The 26,573-nt window shown below is 37.4% G+C and overlaps 2 non-coding genes across 2 annotated transcripts; both read left to right on the top strand.

Moving 5' to 3' along the window:
* Positions 1 to 1,834: 1,834 nt before the first annotated feature.
* LOC113258138 (small Cajal body-specific RNA 11) lies at positions 1,835 to 1,961 on the top strand. Its single transcript, XR_003317151.1, has one exon. It is a non-coding gene; the product is annotated as a small Cajal body-specific RNA 11 (non-coding RNA).
* Positions 1,962 to 22,275: 20,314 nt separating this feature from the next.
* LOC113258122 (U6 spliceosomal RNA) lies at positions 22,276 to 22,380 on the top strand. The gene has a single exon (XR_003317137.1). It is a non-coding gene; the product is annotated as a U6 spliceosomal RNA (small nuclear RNA).
* Positions 22,381 to 26,573: the final 4,193 nt, after the last annotated feature.

The following is a 26,573-nucleotide window of genomic DNA, read 5'->3' as shown; positions in this document are numbered from 1 at the left end:
TTAATTGTGAGATATGAAACCATAAAAATTGTAGAAGAGAACACAGGCAGTAACTTCTTTGACTTTGGCCACAGCAACTTCTTTCTAGATACATCTCCCTAGGCAATGGAAACAAAAGCAAAAATAAACTATTGGGGCATCGAAATAAAATGCTTCTGCACAGTGAAGGAAGCAATCAAGAAAACTAAAAGGCAACCTGTGGAGTGGGAGAAGATATGTGCAAATGGCATAAAGGGTTAGTATCCAAAATATATAAAGAACTTACACAACTCAAACTCAAAAAATGAATAATCCAATTAAAAAATGGCAGAAGACATGAACAGATGGCCAGTAGACAGATGAAAAGATGCTCAACATCACTGATCATCAGGAAATGCAAATCTAAACTACAATGAGATATTACCTCACACCTGTCAGAATGGCTAAAATCAGTAACAAGAAACAACTGTTGGCAAGGATGTGAAGAAAGAGGAACCCTCTTGCACTGTCGGTGGGAATGCAAACTAGAGTAGCCACTGTAGAAAACAGTATGGAGGTTTCTCAAAAAGTTAAACATAGAATGATCCTATGATCCAGCAATTATACTACTAGGTATTTATCCAAATACAAAAACACTAATTCGAAGGAATACATGTACCCTGATGTTTATAGCAGCATTATCAACAATAGCCAAATTATGGAAATAGCCAAGTACCCATCAACTAATGAGTAGATAAAGAAGAATGGTGTGTATACACACACACACACACACGCACACGCACACACACACTGGAATATTATTCAGCCATAAAAAAGAATGAAATCTTGCCATTTGCAATAACATGGATGGAGTTAGAGAGTATAATGCTAAGTGAAATGAGTCAGTCAGAGAAAGATAAATACCATATGACTTTAGTCAAATGTGGAATTTAAGAAATAAAACAAACAGGCAAAGGGAAAAAAATAAAGAGAGAGACAAATCGAGAAACATACTCAACTACAGAGGACAAACTGATTTACCAGAGGGGAGGGAGTTGTAAGGATGGGTTAACTGGGTGATATGGATTAAGGAAAAATATATACATATATATTTTATATATTAAATATTAATTCCATATATAGGTTCTTTAATAAGCATACATAATCTATATAGTGGCCTATGTGAATTCTTATGGAGTATTCTAATATATTAAGTTTTAACCTATTCAAAAACTATAAATGAAGCAAGTTATTTCCCTTTGTCTCTAAGACTTAAATTTGGTAATTCACCTGGCTTCACATTTAATGGTTATAGACATGATATATTTCACAATGCTGAGATACAAAGATTCCATAGATATATAATTCCCTGAACTTATGTTGTTCACTAAAAAATGAGATTTCCTCCCTAAATCCTTTGAAAGATTGCTATATTTTTGGTGCTCTAAAGAGCAGTAGAATAATTAGTAGTTATATATCTTATGCGATTAATTGCATATAAGACCTAGATGTTACCATTATAATTCCTTTATAGGCATTATTAGTTTTTTTAAGTATAATTTATGAAGATCACTTTGGATACTCAAAATTATTTTTTAAACTTTCAATTGGCATTCAATGGTTTGTTATTTAATTATACTCCAATTTCATATACTTGAAACTTAGTAAGGATTTTATCTTTATAACTTTATAGCTATGATGGTTAATCACTTTGAAGAATTTTTAACTATTTTAAAATTGTATTTTGGATTTATGTGATTTGGGTTTAAAAATATATCAATAAAGGCAGTAAATCCTCTTAAAGAAAACAAAGTATAGAGCTTTAACCGAGGATGGGAGTTTCAAGGCAATTGAAATGTCAAGAATTTTAGATCTCATATCTAAATCCAATCTTTGGAGTTATAACTCATTGGCTTATGGGAGTCTGGCAAGATACACAGAAATCTCCCTCTCAGTTTAGGAGGGCTGTCCTAGGAATAGGGCTGGCTCTCAGAGGTGACAATTTACAACTTAAAAAAAAAATCATTGGCTCTTAGAAAAATCTTATTTCTAGGGAAAAAAAGAGAAGTCAAATAGCTTGAATGTGTGTGTGTGTGTGTGTGCACATGTGTTTTAAATGTAATGCTGATGAGCCAAAATGTGAATTTATCATAAATGAGTTTTTCAGAAAATGTATTTTAAAATAGAGACTTTCATGACATTTAGGTTTTAAACAATTCTAATGTTTATTCTATTTAATCAACTACTTCTCCACATATACTCTTAAATGTTCATGCATTAAATCATTCTTAATGACAATTTTTACATAAGCGTGTGCCATGAAACCTGCCCTAACCAGTCTGGAAGTCAGAGATAATTTTCAAATAAAAGGATAAACGCTGGAATAGGAAGAATATTTTATGAAAGTATAATTAACTTGGATTTTGCTACGTAGTCTTAGGAGACACTTTTTTTTTTTTTCCTCTTTGGACATAAAAAAGTGAGTTAACGTTTTGAGATTCTCCATCTTGTGGGAATTGGATTAGAATTTTCTACAGTCCCTAAAGTGAAAGGGATGATTTGGGTCTTTTTCCTTCATTACATTCTCTCAGTGAGAGCACCAGATCATATCATATACTTGTATACTTGCTTTTTAAGAGACACACAGCAAAAACACAGCTAACCACCTCAGAAATACAGAAAGAAATCTACTGTTTCCCTCATTATTTGGATCAGAGATCGACAAGAAGATGGATCCTATATTGAAGACGGGAAATTGCAAAACCTGCTATTTTTTTTCTTCCAATTTTCTTAGGCTTACTGCATTGTCTGCACGCACTTCATATAGCTTAAAATGATGGTCTTAAGAAAATCACAAGTTTAAAATCTTTCTGTGGTCTACACTTTTTGAGATAGTTAAGAACGTACAATTTATTTATTAACTGATTCTTAGTGAAATGTTATATGTTTAGTATTTTTCTTAATCTGCTCAGGGTGCCATACCATAGACTGGGTGGCTTAAACAACAGAAATTTATTTCTCAATGTTGTGGAGGCCAGAAGTCCAAGACCAAGGGGCCAGCAAGGTAGGATTTATTCTGAGGCCTGTCCTGTTGGTGTATAGGTGCTCACCTTCTCACTGTGGGCCCACATACCCTCTTCCTTGTCCACTGAAGGAGAGTGAGCGAGCACTCTGGTCTCTCTTCCTTACAAGGACATCAATTCTATTGGATTAAGGTTAAATGAGGTCATAAGAATGAAGCCCTGACTACTTTTAAGAGCTCCATTGCCATAACAGCCACACTGGGGGGGGGGGGGGTTAAGGCTTCAACGTATGAATTTGAGGCAGACACAAACATTAAGTCAATAAAAATATTTTTTTCAGGTATTTTGTATTCCAATATTCATTAATTAAAAGAGAAATTTGTTTTGCTTGGATACTAGTGAGCAGGTTATAAGAGAGTGCTCTGCAGAAAAGTACTGTTTACACAAATCTGTGGAGAATTCTCTCGTACACATTTAAGAACAGCAAAACTTTCCCCCTGTAATCCAAAACTTCTGGATTCAAATTCAAGGGTTTACACTGAAAAATGTTGCTATGTCATACCTCCTAGTGTTACTAATCCAAGACTGATATCTACTAGTTATATGTTTTCAATAGCATGTAATTTTAGAAAAGACATCAAAAGTTGTTGAACATGAGTCATTCGAATGACAGCAAAAGAATTCTTTGTAGAAACTGTGTTTCAACATCGAGGTATAAAGATATAACAATAAAGACTCTACTCCGGGCTCCTCTCTCCCTCCACCCTATTTTTAAACTCACTGTTTCCTCCCCACATTTCTATTCTGAATACAAACAAAGTTCAGGCTCAAGTATCAGATTTGCAGTGAAGGTAACAGTATTAGTCAAGGTTCAACCAGAGCAGGAGACCAGTGGGCGATCATATCTATAAGCAAATATATGCCTTTTTGTTTATGTAATTGTGGCAACTGGCTACACAAGTGGAGGGCCTGTGGGGCAAGCAGTCAGGAAAAGAATGTCATGAGCGAGCTGGAACCCTGGGGCAGGAGGGGAGGCTAATGACCACAGGTGGGAGGCTCTCCACTCAGAGAAGCCCTGAGCATATTTTAAAGGACTTCCAAAGAATTGATTCAGGCCCATACAAGATCATCTCCTGTTCAACCAATTTAACTGATTAGCAGGTCTAATCACATCTGCAAAATTCCTTCACAGAAGAATGTAGGTTAGTGTTTGATGGATAACCAAGAGCTGCTACATGTACTAAAAAATGGTTTTAACTCCTGATGACTCTTCCGCTGATACGCATGTAACCTTAAACTGGTATTAAACTCTGACTTGTAATTTCTACATCTGTGAAATGAGAATAAGATCTGTATCGCAGAATTGCTGTGAAGATTAAAAATGTATTACAAGTGATAGTTATTGTCATTATGAATTCAGAGTTTTAAAAGAAAATTGACGTATGTTAACTAATTTCTCATTGTTATCCTGAAAAATAGAATGTGTAATGTATACTCTTTCCTATTGGAAATAGAAAAGGAGAGCAATTATATAGCAATAAAATGTTAATGAACAGGAATAAAAACTGATAAATTACCAAAAAAGAAAAGCTTTAAAAAGCAGGTGCTGATGGGGCGCCTGGGTGGCACGGTCGGTTAAGCATCCGACTCTTGCTTTCATCTCAGGATCATGAGATCAAGCCCCAAATTGGATTGTGCTCAGCTCGAAGTCTGCTTAAGACTCTCTCCCTCTCCCTCGGCCCCTCCCCACCGTGCTCGTGCTCACTCACGCACTAACTCTCTCCCTAAAATAAATAAACAAATATTTTTAAAAAGCATATATATACACACACACACACACACACACACACGCACACAATACAAAATCCGAGCACATGAGCAACTGTTTATCTGAAATACACATTCACAGCAAATTATTTTTAACTCTGCAAACTAGAGTTCAGGTTTTCAGAAATGCCATGTGATGTTAACCATAATTAGAATAGTTTGCTTTATGAGTCATACATTCAAAAAGATTTCAAGTATACCCTTTGATGCTTTTCTTTTCTGATATATTTGCTAATGTAACACATGCCACTTTTCATTCAAGAAAAGAAGATAAACAATAGATCTGACGTAGTGAAATAGTTTCAATTAAAATATTAGTTTACCCCCAGGTTTTCCCAGGAAGACAGTAGCTAAGGAACCAGCTGTCTCCAGAACCCTTCCACCAGCTTCCTTCCCAACATACAAACATACATATACTTTTATCAGTGTTTTAAAATATTACACTTGACGACTTGCCTCAAACACAGAAATCCCAACAACTGTATTTCAAAACGGCCAAAGCCTATCTTATTACAAGATAAAAGCAGCACAGTATAGCAGGGACATGAGACAACGGTGAGAAAAATATTGTAAAGAATGCATTTTCTCTTTAGGAAGAAAATGTTAATTTGCTTCTGTGTGGGTGGATTTGAATGTCAAGAGCTAAAAGGGTAGTGGGTCTCCCAAGGGCAAAGGGTATTTATTAATTCATAGTTTTTAAACTAAAGATTCTGTGACTCATCTATGACTGAATTGCTGATATCAGATGAAATTTGCCATCTAGAATAACTCAATAAGCTGAATAAAATACAAACAAAAACTAAATGGTAGCATCCGAGAGCAACCAAAGCAGCCCATACTGAAGGGACCAGCTCCTAGAGAGCAGGAAAGGCATTAAGATCAGCCTGCAATGATCCTAACACCAGAAAGCTCTGAGAGGGAGATGAAGAGCAGCCCCGGAGGCTTGACCTGCAGGGAACAGTGCAAATGATCGATGGAGTATGGTGTCCCCATGAGAAAGAGAAGTGGGTAGCGAGCAAAGGTTCAGCTCAAAGTCAATAATGACAACAGCAACAAGAGAGCGAGAACAGGGGAGGGTAGGAAGATGAGGGAAATTGCCAAGAAAACATCATAATTCTTTGCCTGGTTTTCAGAATGGAGATAATTTTCAGGTTTGGAACCCACTGACTGGGTCCTAGGGATCCCAAGGACAAGGGACCCTGTAATAGCATGGAAGGGTTTACTGCGGCTGTTCCCATAGTCCTTTCCCAAAGGGACCTTTGCTTATTCACTCAGGTGACTGTACATCCACGAAAAGGGGAAATCACCAGACATCTCGAGAACTATCAGACATCGAACACCAGTTAGTTTGCTGTCTTCAACCCTATGCGGCCCCAGAATCCAGGAATTGTCCTAATTCTCCTAAGGAGAAAATCAGCCATGTGACTGGTACATTCCAAATCTCAGCCTCCCAAACCAGTGCCCCCGGGGTTTATTTCCTCAACAGCCTCTGACACCATCAAACAGATCACACCATTTTACCGGGCTTTTCTAGTTATTCTTACTAACAGTCCTGGTCTACCCCAAGTTATTCCATCCCCTCTAGAATGAAGTCTCATTCAGCCCTTTGTCATCTTCTAGAATCACATATTCATTCTTAGACTCTTTTTTTCAACAGATATTTATTTAGTGACTGTTATAGCACAGCATAAGATCAGAGTCAGGGAAAAGCCTAAAAATAAACCACCCTGAAAGAGAAGGAAATATTTGGCATTTACAGATATCACGTAATAGAATGCCCAGTGTTCTTCATTCTTCAGGCAATACTCCCATCTCCTCCTCCTTCATCTCCAATAGTCTCACAACCTTATCTCTATAATTTGCTTTAAGACTACCAAATTTAATTCTATTAAACTTATATCTATTAATGTTATTTCTGTCAGTCATAAGAAGCCCTTGACTCCTAGGTTATTACCCATCTCTGAGACCCCAAACCCGTATGGCTCTATCTCCTAACCTAACCTCATCTCCTGCCATTCTCCGGTTCCTAAAACCATTCTGCTAAGTCCTCTGGGCTAAGCAGGAAAATACCCTATGTCTTCAAATATATCTCGAAGTTTCCCTTCACCTTTTTCACTCCAACTAAAAAAATGCCTCCTTCCTAATGGCACAAACTCCCACTCAGCCCCCTAGCATGATGGCTAGTTTCTCTTCTACACCTTACTACCCCTAGGTGTGGAGGCTGCTAGGGGCTCTTCATGTTGACCCTTCCTGTCTTTCGTCCCTCTCTCTTCCCTAACCCACCCCGAGTAGAATCTCATGCCATCAGAGTATGCAACCTGATCCCCTCCTTATTCCAGTCATCTCTGTCCTACCCAATTCTCTGCACTTACTGAAATATAAACTGTATATCTTTACCTTCAATTTTTCGTCTCCATGCTCTATTTAATCCAATTCAATCCAATCCAATCCAGTCTTTTGGGGATCATCTCTCTATTGAAACAGCTCTTGTTGAGGTCATGAACAATCTCCCTGTTAAAGCTCTTGATCCGTTCTCTACTCTCATCTTCCATGGTTGTCCAGCAACATGTGGCACCATTAATTAATCCTCCTTAGTATACTTTTCATTACTTGACTTTCAGATAGTGAGTTCTCCTGTTTTTTCTCCTACTTCACTGGGTGCTCTAAGTCTTTTTTTTTTTTTTTCTTTCCTCTTCTGCCTATTTCCCTTAGCCTCCACCCCATTTTTCTATTCTATGACTTCAACTGTTTTTTTTTTTGTTTTGTTTTCATTTTAAGATTCTACTTATGAGTGATGCCTTGCAGTATTTGTCTTTCCCTGTCTGGCTTATTTCACTTAGCATAATGTCCTCAGATCTATCCATGCTGTGGTAAATGGCAGGATTTCCTTCCTTCTCATGGCTGAATAATATTCCATTGCGCGTGCGCGCGTGTGTGTGTGTGTACGTGATATGATATATATACATATATATATACACACATACATGTATGATGCAATTATATAGATGATGTGACATATATATGTGATATATGTGATGGCACATGTGATATATATGATGTGATATATATATATATATATATATATATATATATATATATATCTCACATCTTCTTTATCCATCCATTCATCCATAGCTGGACACTTAGGTTGCTTCCATATCTTGGCTATTGTGAATAACATTGCAATAAACATGGGAGTGCAGACTCCATCTTTGCAATAAACATGGGAGTGCAGACTCCATCTTTGTTTATGCTCAATCATGAAATGAACAGTACTTGCTCAGGTGAGTTCATTCCATCTCAGGTCTGTAAATACTTCTGGAAGTCGACAACCTTCCAATCTCTGTTTCATGCAGGGACATCTCCTCTGAGCTCCAGCCTCATATATCCAACAGCCTCTTTAACATCTGCAAACTGAATTCCTCATCTCCTGAGCCTCCTCACCCTACAGTCCTTCCCATCTGAGTAAATGGAAACTTAATCCTTCCCATTGCTCAGAAAAAAAAAACCTCTCTATGATCCTTGACAGACCTCTTTCTCTTCTACCCCATATCCAGTTCCTTGACAAAGCTTAGCAATTCTGCCTTCAAATATATATATCCAGATTATGGCCACTTCTTCCACTTCGCTGTTACTATCTCAGGAAAACATCATCATCTCTCACCTGGACCACTTTAAGAGCTTCCACTCTTGCCCCTGGCCAATTCATAATACAGTAAGCAGTCAGAGTAATCCTGATACAGGATAAATTGAATCATGTTCTTCTGCTCAAAGTCCACTAATGGTTTCCTGTGCAGAGATTTTGAGCCTTACAATAGTCTGTAAGGCACTATCTTACATTCATTCTCCTCTCTGACTTTATTGCATACCATGCTCTCTGTCCTGACCCCAGCCTTCTTCCTCCCAACGTTACAGGCACACTCCAGCCTTTGGGACCTTGTACTTACTAGTCTATTTTCAAAAATGTTTTTCTCACCCTCCTGAGTATCTACAGCTCACTTACCTCCTTCATATTTTTGAACAGACATCATCTTATGTATGAGGGCTCCTACATCACTGTATTTTAAAACCTGCGTGTGTGTGCGTGTGTCCACACGTGCATGCACGTGCACACACACACACACACACACACACACACACACTTCATATCCTGTTTTATTTGTATTTGTTGTTATCCCCGTTGGACAGAGTATATATTTAACTTCTTGTTTATTCTCTCTTCCTACACTAGACTGTATGTTCTACGAGGGAAGAATTTTTCTCCATTTTGATTACTACTGTACTTCTAGTATTGAGAACCATGACATTGTAGGCACTCAAACATTTTTAATCATTGATTGGAAGAACTAACAAATTCGTAGGGGTATAAAGCCATTTTGAGTGTATCCAAAAACAGATACCTCACTGGTACGTGTAGTGGGATTGTCCATGTATAGGTGAATTTGGTGTGATATACATATTCAAATTAAAAAACATTTCTCAGACCACATTTTCCCAGTGAAGCCTTTTGAGAAGAGGTATTCTCTCTCTTTTTTTATTAGTAGGCTTCACAGACAAGTTGAAAAGTTGCAGTTTTATAATTCCACCTACAAACAAATGCTGTCTATTCATTTTTTATGTGTGTCCCCACTAACAAGCTCTCTATTAATGTGTCAATGTTAAGTTTTTCTCCATTCACTCAGTAACTATTTATTGAATGTCTCCTATTTCCCAGGTACTGTGCTAATTGTTAGGGATATAGGGTCCCTGCCCTCAGGGAATTTACAATTCTTTTTTCTCCTCAGCATATGACAGTCTTGCTCACCTACAGCCTTAGTAACATCAGGTAAAATTATGTAGTTATTTGTGGAAATCCTGATACATATATCATTGATCTTAACTGCGTTGGGTCTATCCCAAAATAAATACCCAAAACGGATGATGTGATCTAATGTAAATGACAGCATTTCAACACAGAAGACCTCAATCCTATTTCCCATAATGTGATTAATCTTTGTAGAAAGTCAGAGGATCTCCCCTGACCGAAGCTTCACCTCAGTTTACCTCAGTTTCTTCATCTGTAAGAAAAGGTTAATCCTTATTAAGTACCAAAGGTTTTTGTGAGGATAGGTAATAAAATGCAGAACTTCATGTACATGAACACTTAATATACTACTTAATGGAATAACAGTATTATTTCAACTGGGAAGCAGCCCTGTGTGAGGTGACAGAGACCAAACTTTTGAAAGGAGACGAGCTTGGGGTCAAATCCTCACCCTGGGACTTAGCAGCAAATAAAAACAATGCCATTTAATTTAGAAAGTTAACATGAGCATCAGAACTGACACATTTCAAAAGCCTGGCACCTAGCATAGGATTGGGCACAGAAAAGATGCTATTCTCAGCTCCTTTCGTCTACTGTAAGATTGTGGCCCCCGACCATTGTAATTGCAACTTTCTTCCATTTTAAAAGTATGCCTCAGATTTTCAATTTGTAGAATGAGGAAACTATATCAGATTGGGCTCTTTGAAAAGGCCTCTTCAGAAGTATGACATTAATAATGGACTGGGATGCTTAGGCAAAGTCACTATTATCCTTGAGGGCAGCACTTTGACGTGCTCTATTAGGTTTTGGCATGGTCAACTCTGAGGGGAGAGACAGAAAAATCATATTCAGGAAAAGCTCTTCAAGGCAGTACACCAGAGGAAAAGAAGAATAATGAGGTAACACTAACTGTAAAGTAAACCAGGCCAAGAGCCAAGAATTTTCCTGCAAAGGGAGACCGGAGACAATCAGCTCTCATGTACCTACAGCTTCCAGCAACTTTCAAATGGCAAGAGACAAAGAACACTCTTCTCAGGCAATTTTGAAAAGTCAACGCCAAACAAGCCCTCACACCTCCACTGCTGTGAGAGGACATCCCCTCGGAGGTCAACGAGGGCCTCAGATTACTGGCTTTCCTGCCACCACGCTAGTCACACGGTGGGATGTTCACAGTTTGTGGACATTTCAATTCTATTCTACATCAATCTAGCGACAAGGTTACTCTCCCAAGCAAAATGAAAGTGGAAGAATGAAACGTTCAAATCATTTGATCACAATTGGACTGAAAGGACATCATGCCTTCACTCAAGTTCCCAGAACTGGGAGGGCTCTCTGTCCCATCTCATTTCAAGTACTTTTGGCCTTTCAAAATGAGAAAGGAGTAAGCTTTATATTCTAGCAGCTAGAAAGGAGCTGATGTTCTGGCGCACGCTGCGGCTGTCTTCTGACAACATTGCACAACCGCCTCAAGCCCAGCAGCTCCTGCTCCATTTTACAAGGCCTGGAACCAACACTCTGCTCCTTGATCTCTCTACTTCATGCTTTAGAAACAAAGAGCGTCACTTGATGAACCAATACTTCACGAACCAACTGACAAACCTGGTTGCATTACCTACTGGAACATTTTCTTGATTTCATGGCACTTCCTTAAAAAAGCAATTTGTGGGGATTTAGGTCACACTTTGATAATTCAGCCTATGAAAGCCTACCTCTTTTTATTCTCTGGTCCTATCTGAACATCCAAGAGTATAACAAAGAGTCATATTCTTCCATATCACAAGCTCGAAATGGGATTCATTGTTATAAAACTGAAATTTTACTACAGAAGAATAGCTGTGATTTATGTATATATTTATAGTTATTTTTAGCATTATTGCAAGAAGCCCATCCCTGCTTAAGACATTAAATACTGAGTTTCCTAACCCAAGAACTGGGAACTCTTGGTTCCTGATACGTGACAGTTGATATTTACCACAGTATTCAGTAGGTACGTCTTTAAATGTAAATTTGGCTCTGTTCTTTGCCTGGTTGTTTGGGGGTTTGCCCATCTGCTAGTCATTTGCTGCCAGTCTGTGGCTTGTTTTTTGTTGATTGATTCAGAGTTAAACAAACAGGTTTCTTCTCTCTCATCCATCTCTTGCCCAGTCTGTCTTATGCTCATTAATTCTGTGGCCCAGTGACCCTTGAGCAGATCAATCTTTCCTTCCGAGACATCCATTTACGAAATTTAAAATCTATATGATACACTTTGGGTCAAGATAAAGTTTTCTAAAAAGGGCTTGCGAACTGTTTTCTCACTAGAATAGAAAAAGGGCTGTGATTTTCTACACAGCACAGAGACACGAGAAGCTAGGGACATTTTCCTCCTCTGGTTCCAGAGAAGGGGGCTGAAGAGCTCAGGGTTTCTTTTGTCTCGCTAAGATCACACACATATAGCTAATGGCCCGAGGCACTCATACATTTCAGGGAGCTCTCCAGCCTTCTCTTGAACTAATTCCTTCCAGAGCCTCTGTTCAAGTGTGACTCATCACTTTACAAAGCCACTGCCTCCCTGTCCTCCTCCTGCCAAATGTGGAGGGCATGTCTTTCCCATTGGATTCCTGCCATTTCTTTCATACATTTGACGTAATCTTCTTTCCCATTGTTTTTGTGCATCAGATTGTGCAAAATTGCAGACAAAAAAAGTAGAGAAAACCTAAAAACTTGCAGAAATGACTCTGTTGAGATGCCTTCAGTTATCCTGGGACCTGTGAAAATCTTCATCAGTTTGAATAGGGAGTTTTAATTTAGTTCTGTTTGTGTGTGTGTGTTTGGTGGGAAAGTGGGGTACTTTCATCACACTTTCGTATGATTGAGGAAAGTCGGCGAGATTAGAGGAGACATAAAAATATAACTAGCCTTGAAGAAGTTAAAACAATTTTTTGAATAGAACACTTTTTAAAAAGTGTAAAAACACTCTTTAAAAAGAACACTTGTAGTCAAATTGATCATCTGAGTAGACACTAGACCTTACTAGAGATTTCATGGTAACAGAAATATTCATCACATCCTGCCCCTGCCTGGACTTTCCTCCATTAATTATCCCCTCTCTTCTCAGTACTGTCAACCTTTTCCTTTCCACTGGCTTCATTCCCGTAGGCTAGAAATATGCTCAAGTCTCTCCCATCTTGGGAATAAATACTTCCTTAACTGTCTACACTCTAGCTACTGCACCTTCTTCTTTAAGATTTTTTTTCTTTTTGTTCAGCTTCTAAAACAAGCAATCTACATGAAATGTCTCATACTATTTCTTTCCCTTATTGATTACAAACCCTCTATCCCTACATTATCGCTATGCCAGAGGGAGTATCTATGTTACTGATTCCAACTTTATTAGTGTTCTTGGATATAAATGACCGAAATCTTATTTCAATCTGGGCCAAGCCAAAAGAAAAGTTATTTTTATTATTGTGGTTATTGTTGTTTAGCTCCTTTACCAAAAAAGTACATAGTCAGAGCTAACTTTAGGTCCAGCGGACCCAGGACTTACTGTCACTTTCCTGACTCTGCCTCTTATTTTAGCTTTACATCTTGGCCACTTCATGCCTCGTGGTTGCAAACAGTGACAAGGATCTCTAGATTCACCTTCTCAGTGCTCCAAATGTGGCAGAAAAAGAAAGTTTGTTTGACCAAATCTCAGGGTTAACTTTGGCCATCATGAGTCACAGACCAACTGTTAAGCGAAGCAGTCCAAGGGGCTGTGACATTCTGACTGGTTAAGGCCTGTGTTGTGTGCATTCTTTGGAATCAAGAAGGGCTTTGAATTTCAGCTCTCATAGTGTTTATTCACAGTAACAATATGACTATACCTACCATGTCCGATCCTCTACAGCGAACACCAGTTCTTTACAACAGCTGTGCAAGCTACGCGTGAAACGTTATGAAGATGATCGATGTTTGAATAACTTAATTGGCTCAGCTCTAAAAATGAAGAGAAAGGATTTGGGATCTAAACTCAAGTTTGTTTAGTTTCAAAACTGTGCTCTTCCCAGTGCATCATGCCAAAATACTGTACCCGAAGCACTCATCACTGAGCCAGGACGTGCTTAACTCATGTTAGTTACTTCTCTTTTCTCTGCCCACACAATTCAGAGCACATCCTGATTCTCGAATATTTCTTCTTGCAGGCCCCCCATAACCTGGCTCCTGCCTACTTTGAATGGTTTCATCTCTCACCATGTTGCCCAGGTTGTTCTGAACCATTTATTCTTCCTTCAACAAACCAGGTTCCTCTTACTTGTCTGAAATTTTGAATATAAAATGTATTCATTCTGTCTGGCTCCCTATCCCCATGGCAAACTATTCATTTTTCAAGTCTGACCTTAAGCACTGACTTTCCTCTGTGTTCCTCTGCTGTTCATACATGCCTCCATCGAGCAGAATGTAGTGGTTCCTCCATGCTCTCCCCACTGCGCTGTGAAATCTCCAAGTCCGGGCCATGGATCAGGTCACTTTCTTGTCCCATTCCCAGGGACACACTGCAGGTACCGAATAAATGTTTGTTGAATGAATAAAGGTACATACAAAGAAATGAATTTCTTTTTCCCCCAAATGGCCCAAATTCCCTTCCCCAGCATAAACTTTGTTAGATACAAGTAGCAACAAGACAAAGTGAGGGAGGAAGAGAAATGTTGCCAAAAAAAAACCCCTACTATACAGAGGAACTACAGAGAAAAACTTTTCTTATCTTTTATATAATTAAATGATCACTGATACACAATTATTATAAGGAAGTAAAGAATTTTGGCTGCTTGCCTTCTAAAACAATTCTCGATAGCTCCTTGATTTACCTTCATTTTGTGCTCATTCCTCTATTTTTATCAGTGTTTTCACTGCTCTGGTCTCAAGGTCTTCATCAGTATGGACTGTGGAAATAGTCTCTCCCCACCCCCTTCCATCTGCACAGGCCTCCCTGCAAACCACCTTCCACGTAGCTGTGAAAATGATATTACTAAAACAGAACAAAACAAGAAATCCTTCTATAGGTTTCTATTTTCTGCAGTATGAACTCCAGACTGCATGCACCTATCGTTTCAAGTCTCTTACTTTTCTACCTAGAATACTCTTCTCACTTTGTCCACTTGGTGAGTACAAGCTCACAATCGTTGCAACCATCATTTTATCTACAAAGACTTGTCAGATCTCCCCACATATAACTAACCGCTTCTTTCCTTTTCCCTAGAGGTACATACTTATATTAAAAAGCCTATAATACTTTATTTTGTTTTATCTTTCCCACTAGATGATAAAGCCTTTATTAGCAGGGACCATGTCTTATTTATCTTGTTCCCTGGTACCTAGCCCAGTGCATAGAACATAAATATTTGGTGGTTGGGATGAAAAGAAGGAAGAAAAAGAGACAAATACAGAAAGAATTAAGTCTACTTTCACTTTTGTTTCAGGTCTCTGAGATTCAAATCCCTAGAGAGAAAAATTTCTAATGGAATAAAGGAGAAAAGACTTGTCTTTATCAAAATTGCTTTTGTCAACAATAGCTTTTGTTGCAATGCAGGGAAGTATATATACTCATGGATTCTTTGGTCTTGAGTCTCACTTTTAAGACTTTAATTCTCCCAGGAATTGTCTTTTCTTTAGCTAGCTTAAAAACCCATTAGAAATTGTTGGGAAATAAAATCCAAAAAGACTCTGTGTGCTAAATTAAGTAAATAAATTAGTAAATATGAATAGATGAATTATCTTCATTACTTATATATTTCTTCCCCCAATAAATTGACTTGATTCTTAACAAGAAACAAATGGAAACATATACAAAATATTTTCTGTCTTAAAGTTGATACTAATTATTTTACTATTTTTCAATGTATATTCTGTTTCTGCATCAAGTAGACACTATTGAATTTTTTCTTTTTCCCCTAGAAAAAACTTTTCTCTTTTAGCAACTGTGATGCTACTTTCCTGGTTGATGAAAGACTGTTCAAGATTGTTAGGGGATGCCTGTGAGGACTGGCAATTTCTCCTGACCTGAAGAATTTAATTTGACCACTGATGCTACGCTCAGAGTCTCTGGAATCATAGAGATGAGGGATGAGGTCAATTCTTCTGGATGTTTGCACAGGGAAGTAGAGCCCCCTACTCAGATACTGAACCCTAGAACACCAAAAGGTCACCCAGATATTTGGGGACTGGCAACCACAGCACTAAACAAAAACTTATTCCTTCTTTTATTTTTTATTTTTTGGATGACAGGTCATGAGGAAACCATGTAAGTTCACTGTCATTTCACTTGAAAGGTAGATTTAATACATATTCAATAAATTGAACAATGGTTTATTATATTACTTTTCATATTTATTTATATTTTTAAAATATGGTGCTCCTTAGAAGCAAATTTGTTAGTTTTACATATTTCTATATATCTTTAAAAGGAAACCCTCTGAGACAAAGCATATGTATTACATGTACTTAAACACAAATATAAATACATAAATTTTATTAATGGACCTATAGTATTCATCAAAACATGTATTTAAAAACTAAGTTTTCGGAATCAATTTTCAAAATGATCAAAAGATACGTGGTATCTATGTGATATACTATATACGTGTGTATACACACACACACACACACACACACACACACAAATATCTATGTATGCCCAAATGATCATAGGATAGTTTTAAAATACAGCATCCAAAATATATCAGACATTATAATTATTAAAAATGTTGCTTATGTATAAATGCTTCAAAACAGAAAATTAGGAATACTTATCTTGGAAGCACTTCTAATCACTTCCAGTTTGGCACTGTCCCATTCATATCAATTTTTGCTTAAACTCTTAAAACAAAACAAAAAAAAAACTGAGCTCTTTTTTTTGTTGAAAATGCTAATTCATTTCAATTTTCTTAATTTCAAAAATAATGTTTCTCATTCACCAGTTTTCTCATTACTGAAACATTGGAGAAATATCATGAAATAATTCGTTAAACAGACTAGTTGGTATTCTGTAGACCGAAAAGTCGGTGAAACTGAATTTAAACATTTTGAAACCTAATTTCTGTCAACCTGATTTACCACTGAGGCTTTGTGTGTTCTTATCTCTCAGATTTATCTCCTCCAGCCTAACCAAGCCCTTTGATTTAGCACCGATAGTTTTACATGTAACTGTAAGATATCTTTTAAAAGTGCTTCTAAACAGTTAATCTTCAGATTTACTTTTCATGCAGTTTGTAGCAAATGCTAACAAAAGAGACTGCTTGACACTGGAAGCTCTCGACTTGAAACTCTACTTAGTAATTTTGAGTACAAATAAGTAATTGTGTCTTCAATTTTACATGCTCCAAGAAAACGTACAGACAGGAAGAATTATCTATGTGAAATTAGAGCTAGATTTCACATTGAAGCCTTGCTAATTTCCTGTGAAAATCCACTTCTCAAATGAACGTGACAACAGCGCACGGGTCCACACATTAATAGGAACATCCACCAACGGGACACCTTCCCCATTTAGCTTTAAAGGAACCATGGGGAAACTTTACAGGCTCAGGAGTGAAGGCAACAGATAGGCCATGCTATTATTTTGGAGCAGGGACTACATATTCTGAAATTGCAGCGTTTGCATGATTTCAGCAAAGACAAAGTCTGCCCTATGTGTATCTCACGGTGACTTGGAGTAAAGCCTAAGTCCACAGCGCTGAAGTTCTGAGAGTTAAATCATCATATACTATCAACCGGAACAACACAGCGATTCAAGTCATTTGCCTCAAAAGCAACTTTGAAATAAACTCCAGTAAAGCTGGTTAGAACAAGTCTATCCCTGTTTTTAGGAAGTTCAAAAATGTGGAAGTTAAGTTTTTCAGAGGCGCTCCGAAGTATACATGTAAAAAAAAGGCAGTGTCTAATTATTAAATGTAAGTTTATTTAATAATAGGCCATTTAGTTCTTTTGAGGTAGGTTTTCTGCCATATATTGAAAACACTTACGGCTAACCTGGTAAAAAACAACACAACAAATCATCCAAGTTCGTCGATCCTTAAGTCCAAAATAAGCTGAATGCTGAACACATCATGTAGGATTTTTAAAATGCTTTATAAATTTGAATTTATCTTTAAACAGAAGTCAGTCTTCCTCAGAAAGTCTGAGAAATCTTGGCTTAATAACTATTTTTTTTAAGTCCGTTAACGGGGAGCAACTGGAACATTCTACAAAGGGCTGATGGTAATCAAATGCACCTAATAAAAATCCACGGGCCCATAGCGCTGAGGGATTTTGTTATTCATCAGTGAAAACCCTTTTAACAACTACATTTGATTCCCCACAATCATTCATGCTCACAAACATCCAAACCAAAAGTGGACAAATATTTTCATCCTGTATTAAGCGATATAATAAAGGCCTGGGCATGATAATGAAGTGAGAAACATTTACTGGCATACCAGGGTGGTGTAAAAATAGTAATAACCTTTGACAACAAAAAGCTTAGTCAACTCATAGGGACAGTCGCTTTCTGTGCTAGACATGAAATCAATATTATCTGCAAAATCAGAAGACGCTGCAACCTAAAATGATATTTACCTTGAAATTTATAAAACAGAAAGTATTTCCGGTGAGAAGAATTGAATCTTTTCAAACACATAATGGCATCATATTTGCAACTGCAGGCATGTTGAAATATTCAGCTCTGCTTAATTGCTCGAACTGTACTTCTGAAAGAGGTAAATGTTACAAATATTTGTTGAAATCAGTTGAAATGTGTGGTATTTAACTAGTTTAAACTAATTAGCCACGAGGTCGTAACCATTTCCATTTATCTAATTTCTTCGGGAAAAAACCGACGTTGTAATAAAACTAGAAGGATGATTACACAACCCACATCGATGTCTTTAAAACCACCTACTCGTCCACAGGGCCATTACCATGGGCTTTGCCCTTCGATAAGTAACATGGTAATTCTCACAGGCTTTTTGTGTGATAACTTCTGGGAGTCAGGGAGAAGACAATTTTTACTTTAGGCTGCTTGAACTGCAGAACAGATACAGAAAAGCACTTCATTTATTATAGTGATGGAATGCAAAAAGAGCCCACTTGTCTAAGTGCCGTAGGGCTGGGATCACAAAGACACTTATGTTTAGCTCCTGTGCCTTTTGGCGACTATATTTGAAACTGAGTACTGTTACAATATTTAGCAATTTTGTTATATTTTCTGAAATAATGACTATTTGTACATAGAAAATTGCTTAAAGTCCTGTTTCACAGTCCTTAAAAAAAAAAAAAGAAATCAAAGCTCATTTACTGGAATATAATCAAGGGTCCTATAATTCAAAGATAATTAATCCTACTTCTACATGTCCCTTTGCTGACAACTAGCAGTGAACCCGAAGAAGTTGTTAAACCCTTTAACTGCCAGATTCTTTAGCGTCATCAATTATGGGACGTAAAGATAAATTAGAAATATATATTAAGCATGTTGAGATGCTCATAAGAAACTGTGTAAAATGCTGTGGAAATCGAGGATAAGAAAATGTTTACTCTATTTGAACAAGGACATATTGACAGAAATACTTTTTTTTTTAATGATTTTTTATTATATTATGTTAGTCACCATACAGTACATCCCCGGTTTCCAATGTAAGGCTCGATGATTCATTAGTTGTGTATAACACCCAGGACAGAAATACTTTTAAAACAATCGAAATGCCCTCCCCCCCAAACTGAAGTATACATTTTAACTAAATAAAATATGTTTTCAGAGAAATATGGAAAAAAGTTTAAGGTTTTGATATTGGTGTCATCACCTTATTTTCTTTAATGATATGTGATACAGATAATCAACACAGGGGAATAAATGCCTGACTTCTGAAAATTAAAAAAAAAAAAATGCTGAGTGAAAGTAAAGAAGCCTTAAATAATTAGAAAGATATACCCAGTTCATGGACCAGGAAGCTTGACATTATTAACAGGTCACTTCTCCCCAAAGTTATCTATAATTCCATGTAATCATATCAAAATCTCAATGGGATTTTCCTTTTGTTCTTGTTTTATTTTTGCCTGGGACTTGACAAACATCGAAAATTCACATGGAAATATAAAGAACATAAAATAGCCAAAAAGCTTCAAAAACAACAAAATTGGAGGGTTCCTACTACTTGATTCCAACACACATTATAAAGCTGTGGGAATCTAAGGTAGTGCAGCATTGGCATCAAGATAGACAAATACATCAATGGAGCAAATAAGCTGTTCAGAAATAGGGCCCCTACTTACATAAACAAATGGTTTTTGACAAGTTGCAAAGGCAGCTCAGTGCAGAAAGAACAGGCTTTCAGCAAAAGGTGCTCAGACATTTGGAAATCCACATGCAAGAAAATGAACGGTTTTTTAGTGTCTATTTTTCTTATATAAGAAAAATGCTCAAAATGGATCATAGATTTGAATATAAAAATCTAAAACTATAAAATTTCTGGGAAAAAAACATAAGAGAAGACCTTTGTCACCTTGGGTTGTCAGAGATTTCTCAGGACACCAAAAGCATGATCCATATAAGAAAAAAAAAATTATATACTGCGCTCAAAATTAGAAACTTTGTTCTTCAAAAGATACTTTAAGGATAATAAACAGACAAGCTACACTGGAGGCAAATATTTTCAAAGCATGTAGCTCATAAAGGACTTCTATAAAGCACTCTCAAAACTGAATTAAAAGGGAAGGAAAATGGGCCAGAGATTGAACATACACTTCACCAAAGGAGAAATAATGAGTGATATGGTAGGTGAATTATGGCTTCCCAACATTTATCCATGTCCTATTCTCTGCCCCACACCCCCCAAAAAAAGAAAAAGAAAAAGACTTTGTAGATGTGGGGTAAATTAAGGGTGCTGAGATGAGATTATTCTGGATTATATGGGTGGACGCTAAATGCAATCACACGTTCTTTATAAGAGGAAGGCAGAGGAAGATTTGACCATAGACAAAGGAAGGCCATGTGACAGAAGCAGAGGGAAACAGAGCCAGAGAGAGAAGATGTTATGCCATTGGCTTTGAGGATGGAAGAGAGGAAAGAACCATGAGCCAAAGAATTCCAGAAGTTCAGTTCTAGATGCTGGAAAGGGCAAGGAGCAGGATTTTCTGCTAACACCTTGATATTAGCTAAGCAAAACTGATTTCAGACACCTAGTGTCCACAACTGAGGGAATAACCTTCTGTTGTTTCAAGCCAAGTTTGTAGTAATATATTAGAGCAGCCAGAGGAGAGTGATGTAGATGGTGTAAAAGCACCTGAAAAGATGCCCAACATCATTAGTCATGAGGAAAATAATTAACACACCAACTATAACAAGATGAGAATGTGAAGGAACTAGAACTGGCATGCAATGGTGGGAATGTGAAATTGTGCCACCACTTTCGAAAACAGTTTAGCAGCTTCTTAAAAAGTTCATCAACATGTGCCATATGACACAAGTCATTCCAATCCTAAGTATTTACTCAAGAGAAAAGTTAACCTCCATACAAAGATTTGCACTTGAATGCTTATAGCAACTTTATTTGTAATAGCTGAAAACTGACAATTACCCAAATGTCCATAAAGAAGCAAATGGATAGGGGCACCTGGTTGGCTCAGTCCATTAAGCATCTGCCTTTGGCTCAGGTCATGATCTCAGGGTCCTGGGAGGGAGCCCCATGTCTGGCTCCCTGCTCAGCAGAGAGTCTGCTTCTCCCTCTCCCTCTGTCCCTACCCCCCTCCTCATGCTTGCTCTCTCTCTCTCTCTCAAATAAATAAATAAAATCTTAAAAAAAAAAAAAAAGGAAATGGTAAACAAATGGTGGTATACCCATACAATGGAATGAAACTCAGATATAATAAAAAAGGAACACATGATACATGAAAAGCATGGATGACTCTCAAAATAGTAATTCTGAGAGAAGGAGGCCAGACCAAATAAAAGAACATACAGACCGCAAGATTCCATTTCTATAAAACTGTATAAAATGAAAAGTAATCAACAGTGACAGAAAGCCTGGGAAGAGGGCATGGGAAGGACAGACGGCAAGGATTTTAAAGGGGCATGAACAAACTTTGGGGATGACACATGGTTTCACAGGTGTATACACATGACAGAACTTACCAGATGGTACCCATATGCAGTTCACTGTATATCAATGATACTCCAGTCAAGCTATTCACGATAAATAAATAAGAACATATTTTTGATGATCTATTTGCAATCCAGGAGCTGGATATAAATGTCAAATTCATAGATTGTTAATCTTGAAGGCATTTGTTTTTGCAGAGTATGTAAGATGCCTCAACTTGTTTACTCATTTGATTTGTAGTCAAGTTTTATATTTTATCTTATGTCTTAGAAAACTCTTCTTCTACTATGGAATAATACACTGTAGGTAACATCTATTACTTAACAAGCAATGTTTAGTTTTCCAATTCAATAAAACTACCTCAGGGAGAAACCAATGGCTCAGTTCAATTAGGAAAAGAAAATATGAATTATACCATCTACAGGATGCCTAGAATAGGAGTAATTGGTAGAACTACAGTAAAGAAAACAGTAAAGGCCTAAGGAAAATTAATATGAAATATAATTATGGAAAATATTTGTGCAGACAAAAACGAGTCCCCTAGTTTCTACTCCATTCCAAATTCTGGCATTTCGTGCTCCTGTCAGCAGCACGTATATCAAACTGGAACAATACAGGGAAAATTAGCATGGCCCTGTGCAAGGATGACGTATGGGTTCATGAAGCATTCCGTATATTTTTTTAAAATTTTAGAAAAAAAAATAAATTTTGGTATGTCTACGCTCTCTTCATCTTTTAAATTATTTAGAAAACACACTTACGGGGCACCTGGGTGGCTCAGTCAGTTCAGTGTCTGCCTTCAACTCTGGTCATGATCCCAAGACCCTGGCATGGAGCCCCGGCTCGGCATGGAGCCCCGGCTCAGCAGGGAGCCTGCTTCTCCCTCTTCTTCTGACCCTCCCCTACTCGTATTTTTTTTCTCTCTCTCTTTCTCAGATAAATAAAATTAAACACACACACACACACACATTTATGCAGTACCAATGTATATTTAAACACAGTGTTCAGCTTCTAAGTATTTAAAGAGAAATAAGAAAGTCTGTACCCTAAAGAACCTGACAGGTTAGGAGGTGAGCTCAACAATTTAAGGAAAGAGGAAAAAAAAAGAAACTAGACCATAAATGAATGCTGTGACAGCTACATAAAAGGACTTGCTGATGAGAAGGGAATCATGAATGGATAATAAAAATGGGAATTATGATTAAAGCATACTCTTTGGCTTAATTTAAACAAAACCGAATTTTCTTGATTATATCATATAATAATAAAATAAAATGGTAAAAGGACCACTTCTCTATTTCCTCCTTCTGTCTTTCACTTTTGCATGTAAGGAATGTTTTGTCCACTACAGGTAGAATCTGGATGCCTGATTGATGCGGCCAAGTCATGGCAGCCCATTGCTGTAAAAAGCTGCTGGGTTATAAACCAAATCTACACGGTTCAAAAACATTCCTTTATAACGAATATTGAGCATGCATTTCAAACATTTAAACCATTCATGCAGATCCACTTTTCAAACAGCAAACAACAGCAATGTTCACTACGCCATTAAAATAAGAGATAACAAAACCATTCTCATTTTGCATTTCCTTTGTCAAAATATTTCACCAAACACAATTCTAACCATAACTTCAAAACCATTTGTAATTTGCAAACCCACTACTGAATTATAGAAATCGTTACCAAATTTCCTGCCAAGAGTTTAAAAACCTTCAAGGCACTTTCCCACATGAACCATGTAAAATGGTGGCTGCCTAACCCAAGCTGAACTAATGTGTCCCTTGTCAGAAAGTCCAATAACCCAAAGCCAAAAATGGAGATTAGTTTCAATCTGGTGGCTAAGGCCCTAACATAAAAATCCTGAGCTGCCAGCAGCCATATTTCCCACCATCAGATGTAAGAATCTTGACGGAATCCTGACGCGTCGAGACAGACAGCCATGAGGCAGAAGGAAAGGCATTTCTATTTCTTGTTAATAAGATAACTGCCCTACTGCCTTTATGGTTTTCTTAAAACAAAGTTGCCGAAACTTTCTTGGATTCTAAGAGCTTAAAGCTTTTGGCTTAAGCTGGTTTGAGTTATAATTCTTAAAAGCTGCAAAATTTTTGCAAAATCAAAAAGAAACACTATGAAAGACAAAATATATTAATAATCATTCTTTCTCTAAGGTACAAATTATCATACAGCTACAATAATTAAAGCAGTAGGATTCTAAGGATGGAATATAGAAACAGATTAGTATAAGAATATTCAAAACCAGAATTATACCAACTACATATCAATGAGAAAGGATAAATTCTTTAAAAAAAATGCTACTGGGTCAATGGCTTCCTAAACTGGAAATAGGTATATTCAGATACCTTCTTGACAGCTGGCACTAAAAATAAATTTCAGATATATTAAAAGTTTTACCTGTGAAAAATGAATATACAAGTGCTAGAAAGGGATGCCTGGGTGGCTCAGTCAGTTAAGCGCCTGCCTTTGGCTCAGGTCATGATCCCAGGGTCCTGGGATCAAGTCCTGCATTGGGCTCCTTGCTCGGAAGGGAGCCTGCTTCTCCCTCTCCTTCTGCCTGCCGCTCCCTCTGCTTGTGCACTGGTTCTCTCTCTCTCTGACAAATAAATTAAAAATATATTAAAAAAAAAGTACCAGAAGGAAATTTATCTGGTTACTTACGTGAGAATGCAGCAGGCCTTTTTAAGCATAAGACCACAGCTTGAAGTAAGAAGGGAAGATAGACTTGAATTTGAAAAATTCAAATTTTGAAAAGTCGGCTTAAAATAAAAACTTTTACATGAAGAAATGGCAAAAAAAAGATAACATATGTCAATTGAGACAAAGACTAAATGTCCTTGATATATAAAATGCTTTTTTTTAAAAAGGACAAAAATACATACAGAAAAATGTACTAAGAACACATGGAGGCACTTTAACAAAACACACGGCAAAAGAGTCAACCTCATTTTAAAAGGGGATATGATTTTCAACTCTGAGATTGACAGAGATGAATAAATGACTAAAGACAGTATTGGTGAGAGTATAGAACATTCTTACGTGGTTTTAACTTAGATATAAATTACATTGCTTTCCTGGAAAACCATTTGGTAGCTTAAAACTTAAAATATAGATTCTCTGACTCATTATTCTACTTCGAAGAATTTAATATAGAGAAATAATTGTGTAAGTCTATAGGTGTAAAAGGACTAGGAGATTCACCAAAAACTTTCTTTTTAATACAGAATCAAATAATATAATAAGTGCTCAAATGCAGAGGACTTGTTAATTACGACAAATACATATAGTGGAATAAAAGTAGTCATTAAAAGTGATAATTTAGACACATTTTTATTGACATAGGGATATATAAATATGTTATTAACTAAAAACAGAAATTTATAAGACGCGATACTATTTCTTAGAAGTATATACATATGTATATATGATATTCGATATCCTAAGAATTGAAAGGAGCAAGGAAACTCTTTTCAGGCTATAAGCTACATGGCAAATATCCAAGTGGTCTCCGTTTCTGCTTACAGTGCATGCTAATAGTTCTACCATTAACTTTTTTACTACAAAGAAGAGTGCACCTGTTTGTTCTTCTTAATTCTGATGAATTAGTTGCTGACCTAGGAGACGTTAAGCCCTGGTTAAAATTAAAACTCTAGAGAACTGGCGTATCTTGAATGTGAAAATGGCAAACCTTTTCTACATTATCCCATCAGCTCTGACAGGCTCTGTTAAGTCTCAGACTTAAGTCTTTCCAAGTCAGCTAAGAGGATTAAAATATGGACACAGAAACATTAGCACCCAGCCCTGAGTTTCAGTATCACGCAGGACCAAGAATCATGGGCTCATACACAGCTGCTTACTGCTACCATTTGCTTTTTCCCCCCCGGTCAGGAGGAAATAGAAAGTGCTATTCCACAAACAACTGCCATACCTTCCTTTAACACTGCCACTGAAGTCTGTGAAACCAGGTGGCTTCGAGACTGTTCCTCATTACAGTCCATGCAGTAAATCTCTGTTTCTCTATTTTCTCCTGTGTTCTAATACCTCTAATGTTCTGGACTTCCTTTGTCCTGACCCAAATTTCTATTTCATTACTTCTCCTAGATCCCTGATTTTATCCTCTTGAACTTTAAATTCGTGGGGAAAAAAAAAAACAAAACCCTATCATCACTAAACATTCCCTTCTCTTCCTTTTCTCAACAGAAACCTTGCTCTGTGCAGCAACTGTGACAGAAGCATGCATGCACCATCGGATCTCCTTCAAAGGAGAGTTTACTGACCAGCTGAAGGGAATGTGGACAGCCACCATCTACAGCTGTCAATGCCTTCCTGGTTGGCCACAACTGAAGAGAGTCTCCTTGTCTCAAGTCACACTTTTCTTGGGGGCAGGTTGCTCACTGAGTGAGGTAAGGCCAGCCATTTTAACCCAAATATCAGACACGCCAGTGGGCTCACTCAAGTGCTCCCTGCAGAGTTGGTAAGGTTGTGTTGGCTCTCCCTTGCAATTTAACTTCTTCCTTTGTCAAATTTGACTTCTTCCCTCCTTCCTTTCACAGGTGCTAATTTCTAATAAACAATTTGCCTTTTGAACTCCATGCAGTGTCTGCTTCCAGAAATACATCCTGTGATCACTGGTGTTACTAATGGGTCCAACAAGCCATCAATACAATGGGACTTGGGAGCTGATCATTCATTACCTGGCTGACAGTGAGGAGCCCTAATGGCAGATGGAACACAGCTCCTGGCACAAAGTGGCCTTTCAATTGTGAAAACTGTCACTGGCTGTGAATTGGAAGGGTACCAGTGAAATGGGCAGTGAATGTGGTGAGAACATATATACGCTCACAGGCAGTGATGAAT

The sequence above is a fragment of the Ursus arctos genome, unplaced genomic scaffold (assembly GCF_023065955.2).
Source record: "Ursus arctos isolate Adak ecotype North America unplaced genomic scaffold, UrsArc2.0 scaffold_26, whole genome shotgun sequence".
Lineage (NCBI taxonomy): Eukaryota > Metazoa > Chordata > Mammalia > Carnivora > Ursidae > Ursus > Ursus arctos.
Note: the sequence above shows the minus strand (reverse complement) of the source record. Positions and strands in the feature narration are given on the sequence as shown.